The sequence below is a fragment of the Drosophila arizonae genome, chromosome 5 (genome assembly GCF_054131065.1).
Source record: "Drosophila arizonae isolate 15081-1271.41 chromosome 5, UAZ_ARI_1.0, whole genome shotgun sequence".
NCBI lineage: Eukaryota > Metazoa > Arthropoda > Insecta > Diptera > Drosophilidae > Drosophila > Drosophila arizonae.
This window is the reverse complement of record NC_142925.1, coordinates 19431752-19439260: the sequence shown is the minus strand read 5'-3', so window position 1 is coordinate 19439260 and position 7509 is coordinate 19431752. Positions and strand designations below refer to the sequence as shown.

General features: G+C 34.6%; 1 protein-coding gene across 2 annotated transcripts in view; it reads left to right on the top strand.

Moving 5' to 3' along the window:
* The first annotated feature begins 242 nt into the window (after nucleotides 1-242).
* tei (irregular chiasm C-roughest protein teiresias) overlaps nucleotides 243-7509 on the top strand; it is a 217414-nt gene continuing 210147 nt past the window's right edge. For both annotated transcript variants that reach the window (XM_089470931.1, XM_089470929.1), the window contains exon 1: nucleotides 243-1326. The gene's annotated coding sequence lies outside the window, so the exon portion shown is untranslated. The remainder of the gene's footprint in view (nucleotides 1327-7509) is intronic.

Sequence of the window (7509 nt, the reverse complement as noted above, 5' to 3'; positions counted from 1 at the left end):
AAACAAAAACCGGCTAATAGCAGACGAAATGCAAAGAGTGCGCCAGCTGGCAAAACGAAACACAGAGACCTCAGCAGAGAGAGAGAGAGAGAGAGAGAGCGCGCGAACGTGAGCACGACTTGCGAGAGCGAACCAATTGGAAATGAAAAGGAACTAAGGAAAGTGCTTACGCTCACTGGAAACAGCACATTCGTTGTTATGCTAGGCAGCATTATGTTTCGTTAGCTACCATCCGTTCCGTCCTGTTGGTACGTTAGTTTGCGAGCGTTTGTCGTTAGCATCGGACGTGTGTCGTGTGCGATTCGAATTGATACGTTAAATTCTTACGCGAAAATCGGAGTAATATCGTAAGCGCGTTTCAAGCGTTGCAATTTTTTGGCGAATCATTTCCGCGTGCCAGCTCTAAATTAAATTCGCGACAAAGAAGCAGCAGAAATCAAAGTATAATATTTAAGCTGACGAGCTGAGCGTTGCAATATTTGGCGCCGCGCGCGAAAAACTCATTAAAAAGTTCGACGCTTGACATGTTAAATATGCACAATAAACACGCGGCACAACAAGGCAAACATAATTAATTGCCCGCGCTCGTTTCAGTTGCTCTGTCTCTGTCTCTGTCGCTCTCGCTCTCTCTTACTCTGTCCTTCTTCCGTCTTGTTTACTTCTGTGCCCGTGTGTGTCTGTGTGTGTGTGTGTGAGTGCGCCAGTGTCACTGTGTGCGTGTGTATTATTTAAAAATCAAAATAAATTGCATTTCAAGCATATTTAAATACGCATAAACTCTGAAGAGCTCAACGGGAGTTTGCGGTTTCAATTGTGAGTAAATAGCGAACAGCAACAACTGAAACGCCAAACAACAACAACAACAACTGTCGCCGCTGCTGCTACTGCTTGTTGTGCGCGCAATTTCCGGTTTCCGTTTCCTTTACGCGACGTTCGCGAAGTTCTAAAAAAAAAAATAAAACGTTGCTGCCCACCAAAATTGTCAACAGCAGCAATAACAGCAACAGAAGCAACAACAAAAAAAGTGTTAAATAGCTGTTAGGATATCCAGTGTTGCCTGACCAAGCAAAGATTTGGAGCTGTTTCGCCTGCAGCTGCAGCGTTGCCAATTCAAAATAATTGCCAAAAAATATAAGAAAAATAAGTTTACTAGTAACAATAGCAACAGCTGATTGCTTACTGGTAAACCAAAAATAAATCAAAAATAAATAAAATAAAAAGTGCTGCCCACTTGGCGGCTGCTACTTTCATTTTTGCCGTAACGAAAGCAAATTCAACACGGTGGACGCCGAACTGGCTCAAAAGAACAACAACACATTGAAACAGGTTGGTGGAGCTGGAATTTCTATTTCGCAAATGTTTTCACTCTTGAGTTTATTGTTTAGGGCCCAGTAACAGCAGCAAATGTATTTATGCTAGATGTTCAGATAACACTTAAAAGCAGTAACGTCGAGTTAATAAATTAAAAAATAAATAAAATAATAAAAAAAAAAATTATTTGTATTTTTGGTTATATCTGTTTATTTCTTTTTTAATTAATTTAATGTTTAATCAATTTCACTAAATATTTGTATACTCTCTAATAAACCCTTAAATAATTTAAAAATATAAAAAATTGTTTTGCCTTAAGCAAAATATTATATATAAAGCGTAAAAATAATAAATAAACAATAATTTGTTTAAGCTCTCAAATACGTTCAACAAAAATTAAAAAGTTTAAATTTTAAATGGTTTTTAAAACCAAAAAAATTTAAAGATTAAGAAAATAATATCGTTTACTATATAATAAAATTTACGCATTTGAAAAAATAAAATAATAAAAATAAAATGAATTAAAAAAAGGCATTACTGAGAAAAAATTAATTGGTTTTTCTAAATTAAATTAAAATGTGTACTCATTTATTTATATTAAAAAAATTAAAATTAAAAAATATATACATTTTTAGTATATGTGAAATTAAATGATTATATTTGTTATATCTTTATATATATCTTTGCATATCATTAAATCCACAATATTTATAAAAATGAAAGTTATTACATGATTTAATGCATGTCACCCGGTGCAGGGGCGCCTCTACAGGGTATACGCAAATGGTGGCGTGTAAGGACAAGCAATAAAATGCGCGCCAAAAAGCAGGCAACAAAAAGCGAAACGCAAAGGTGCGAGAGCGCAGCCAGAGACTGTGAAGGTGGGGCGGGCGGGCAGTGCAGGTGCGAAATGTTTATGTGGCGCATAAAACTAGCGCGCACCGTGTCGCATTGTTGTTGGGTTTCCCCAACTGGGAGTAGGGCTGCTGCTCAACGTCGCGACGCGCTAGGGTTGCCATTTTTATTTTATGAACTTTTATTATGTTTATTTGCTTTGGTTCGTGTTGTTTTTATTTTTGCATTTGCTTTTTATACTCGAGCGCCCAGCTGCCTGCTTGGCTGTTGTAAACAATAATCATAATAATCGTAATCACAGTCGCAGTCCACGTCGGCGTCGTCGTCGGCAGAGCAGCAGAGTGAACCAAACGTATCAAGTGTCAGCTTTGCTAGACTGGTGAATATCCTGTAAATAGTTTTGAGTTTGGGGAATGCGAAAATTACTAAAATAAAAGTTATTTTAGATTTTTACGTAAACAATCTTTGTTTGAAATTTGGCAATATATGAATATTCTTGGAATATCGAGAAAAAGAAGAGAAAAAAAAAAAAAAAAAAAAAAAACATAATTTGTAATTTATATCACTCAAATTAGCCGATTTACTTAAAATTGGTGAAAAAATCTCGAGAAACATAGAGGAGGAAAAAAAAAAGAGATAACAGAAATTCATTAAAGAATTTATTGTAAATATTTTCCAAATATATTTTGGTTTGTATATTTTTTAGCATCTGAAATCTTTTCATATTTGGAATGAAATTGTAATAAAGTATTTTAATAATGTTAAGATTTTAATACTACATACCTGTTGTCCTTTACTTCATATGATTTGATATAGCTTATAAAAAGTAAATAATGTACTAAAAAGGTTAGAAGAATAAGAGAGTGGGGAAACATATTAAATAGTTTATTTTTCCTATGATAATTAAATGTATTAAATTAAATTTTAATAAGATTTTATTAAAGCTAAAAAAAATGAATTTAAAATAAATTTTAATATATTTATTTATTTATTTATTTATTGTTACCAAAAAATTAATTCTAAGTAACAATTTCTTTAAGCCAGAGCGACAAAGGCCTTCAGGCATTTTTTACATTATATACATTATTTGCTTTATATATATATATACATTATTTACATTCTATATACATTATTTACATTTTATATATTATAGGTCTATATTAAGTTTTTTGATTATTTTTATAAAATTTCCTATGTTTGATTTGTTGGGTTTGGAGATGAGGATATTGAGTGTGGGAGAATTAAGGGATTTGCAGATATTGATTACGTGTTGGCAATGGAGTTGTAGGTGTTTTGTTGTTAGGGTGTCGCTATTGCAAAAAGGGCAAATAGGAGCAGGTGTTTTGTTGAAAATATATTCGTGAGTTAGTTTTGTGTGTCCTAGTCTGAATCTTGTGTATTTTATTGCGTGTTTCCTATCTATTTTAGTTGGAAAATATGTGGTTTCTCTTGCAGGGTTGATCGTTTTGTAGAAGTGTGAGTAGTCGTTCCAGATTGTTTTGAGTACTTCTTTGGTTCTGACGTTAATCAATTTATTGATATCTTTTTTGTTGTTGATGTTGTGTAGAAGCAACGGAGAACGTGTGGCCATTTTAGCTGCTGTGTCTGCCAGCTCATTTCCTTTAATCTTGACATGTCCAGGGGTCCAGAGTAGTTTGATTCTTTTTTGATTTGAGTTAAGTTTGTCCCGAATTTTTGTAATTGTGGGTTGATAGGTGTTTGGGTTTTTTACGGCTAGTAAGGTGGAGAGCGAGTCGGTGCAGATAACAAATTTAGTTTTTTTGTCTTTTTGCGTGAATTCTACCGCACAGAGGATCGCTTCCGCTTCCGCTGTATAAATTGAAGAGTGCCAGGGAGTGACTGCTGATTTTAATATTTTATTGTCTTCAGTAACAACACTGAAGGCAATTATGTGATTTAGTTTAGAAGCATCCGTGTAGAGAAAAGTCCATGCCTTGTATTCGTTTCTGATTTTGTCGAAACTTTTTCTGTAGACTTCGTCTGGTGTATTGTCTTTTTTAAATTCCGTGAGCTCTAACAGTATGGCGGTACTGTTTCTTGTCCAAGGTGGGAATTTTTCTTTGTATTTGCGTTCCGATGACAAAAATATGTTAAGAGCTGCAGCTTCTTTGATAATCATTTCTAGGCTTGATGGCTTTTTGATTGCTCTTTTCCGTTTCAGCTGCTTGAGGAGTGTGTTTTGTAAAGAGGAACCATGTGTATTTGTGATGTTTTTAATATGTCGTCCAATGCTCCAGTGGAATCTAGTGACTAAATCAGGGAGTCCTGTTTCTGCCAGCATGTTATTTATTGGAGTGGTACGGAAGGCGCCTAATGATAGTCGGATGGAGGAATGGTAGGGGGTGGAAATTTTTGCGAGATTTGTTTTGTTTGTTTTTCCATATATTACAAGTCCGTAATCAATCTTGGCGAGTATTATTGATTTACTTATATTAATTAAAGATGAGGTATTGCATTTTAGCTTATTATTACTTAAACATTTAATTATATTCAATCTATTATTTAGTGAGTTTGTCAAAGCTTTGATATGTTCATTCCAATTATATTTACTGTCGAATGTTAAACCTAGAATTTTGAGGTGTTGTGTTTTTGGTATGTTAACATTGTTTATTGTAATATCTATGTTAGAGCAATTATGTTTCTTACAGATATGAAGGTGCATGGACTTTTCCGCTGATATTTTTGTTCCTGTGATATTGCACCAGTGATGAATTTTAGAAAATAAATTATTTATTTGCGTGTTATAGCCGGGGCTTGGATTGAAAAAGAGGCAAAGGTCGTCTGCGTACATAGTGTGTTTGAAAAATGAATTTTGGTTTATCAAGTGATTTAATTTATTAAAAGCGATGAGAAAAAGTGTGACTGAAAGTGGAGAACCTTGTGGGATGCCGTTTTTTAAGCCCATTACATTAGATAATGTGTTATTGGCTTTAACTCGTATTTTACGGTTGTTTAGGTAGCTACGAATGTAATTGACAATTTTTGGACCAAATTTCCAATCATATAGTTGCTGTATGATGCAATGAGCTCCCACCCTGTCAAAAGCTTTTTCCATATCGATTGAGAGCACCGATATGTGGTTTTTTGTGGCTAAGCTATTACAAATAAAGTTATCTATTATAAGTAAGGGGTCCATGGTCGACCTGTTTTGTTTGTATGCATATTGGTTAGGTGATAGGAGGTTCTCTTGGTTGAGCATCCACATAATTCTTTTTGATATGATTTTTTCTTGGATTTTGGAAATACAAGGGAGCAGTGATATTGGACGGTAACTGTTGAGTAAGTGCTTTGGTTTATTTGGTTTGTTTATAGGTATTATTGTTGCAATTTTCCATTGTTGAGGGATATTGCTGGTGTCAAGTATTATATTATAAAGCTCTAAGAGTTTGTTTATTGCAGATGAGGGAAGCTTTTTAATTATTTGATAAGTGATATTGTCCTGTCCGGGAGTAGATCCTTTAAGGGTATCTAGGCAGGATTGCAATTCTAAAAGTGTTATAGGTTTTTCAATGATTTTAGCTCTATTTCTTGGAGTGTATGTGATGGTTGTTTGGGCTATGTGCTGTTGTTTTTTATTATTGAAGGTGTGTGAGAAATTTGAGTTGTCTGAATAATTTGACCAGGTTTTGCAGAATGCTTCGGTTATTTTTTCCGGATCGCATGAGTTTCCTGTTTCTGTTTGTATGGAATGAATGTGAGTAATTTTATGTATCCCCGAGAGCTTGTGAACTTTGTCCCAGAGTACTTTAGTTGTTGTGTTAGGGCTTATATCTTCTGTAAATTTAGCAAAGCTTATTCTTTGGGCTATTTTGGCCGTATATTTAAACTTTGCGTTCGCTTTTTTGTAGATTAGCATGTTTTCTGTGCTTAGGTGTTTTCTTAAATTATTTAAACATTTTATTTTTTCTTTTTTTAATTTTTCAAGTTCTGGGTTCCACCAGTATATGTGATTATTTTTCTTTCTGTTGGGATTGGATGTGGGTATTGATTTATTAGCAGATGTCTTCACTATTTTGAGGAATTTAGCGGCTGTTTGATTAGTATTGTGTGTTATAGTTAGTCCTGGTATTAGTTCGTCTATATTTTCCTGGAATAATTCCCAGTTCGCTGAGTGAAGTTTATATCTATGTGTTTTATAGAATTTTGTATTTGCTGTGGGAAAGATTTGTATGTATATTGGGTAGTGGTCGCTTCCGTATAGATCTTTATCTATAGCCCAGGTGGCGTTAAGGTTAACTGGTGGCGTACAGAAGGCTAGGTCAACGTGTGTGAATGTGTTATGAGTGGAGTAGTGTGTGGGGTCTCCTTTGTTTAGAGCTATTAGATTACTGTTGAGAACAAAATTTGCAATAGTTTTACCTCTTGGGTTGTTTGAGGGTGATCCCCAAAGAGAATGCCAGGAGTTAAAGTCACCTAGCAGTAATACTGGCTTATTAAAACTGTCTGTCAGGTTATGAAGGTCTTGTTCTGTGAACTTGTCCGTAGGAGAAAGGTAAATATTAATAATTACAAATGGTAATTTAGCTTGAATTTCGGCACATATTGCTAAAATGTTAGACCGGTGATCTACTATTCTGTGTTGTATATTTTTTGATATTAGGAAAGCTACTCCTCTGTTGGCTTTAGGAGCCGATGGATTAGTATCATTTTTCTGATAAAACGAGAATTGGTTTGGTATGGGAATTTTTGAGCTGGGATCGGTCAAATGGGTTTCTTGTAGAGCTATGATATGTGGGTTTTGGTTTTTTATTAAGAGAGAGAGATTATTGTAATTGTGCTTATATCCATTTATGTTCCATTGTAATATTTTTAGAGTCATTATGTTATGCTTTGTGTTAATCCGTTTTGTTTTGATTTTTGTGTTAGTTTTATAATCTCTCTCTTGCACGTTCTCCCTCTCGGTTTAGCGAAGTTGCGCTTTAATGCAGTAAATCATTATAGGCTTTCGCAGAGACCGAGAGAGAGAGCGAGCTTTGAGAGCTTTGAGAGGTTTTATTATAACTCAACGTCCTCTATGATACTATCCGTATCAGAGAGCGTTGGGTGATTTTGGTTGTTCGTCTTGTATTTATTTCTTAAGTAAGTGATGTCTATGTCTGTTTCTGAGTCGCTTGAGATAATCTTGTCTTTGTGATTTGAGCGTTTCGTTGTGTTGAGTGTTTGTTTATTTGGTTTGCTTATGCTATGTTCCGGCGTTTCTTTTGTATATTTTGTGTTTGTGAAGTCAAAGGGGTTTTCGGGTGTGCTTCTAGTTTTTGATTTGTCTTTAGAATTATTTTCTTTATTGGAGGTGGATGGTAAGATTTTTGTCTCGTTTTCTTT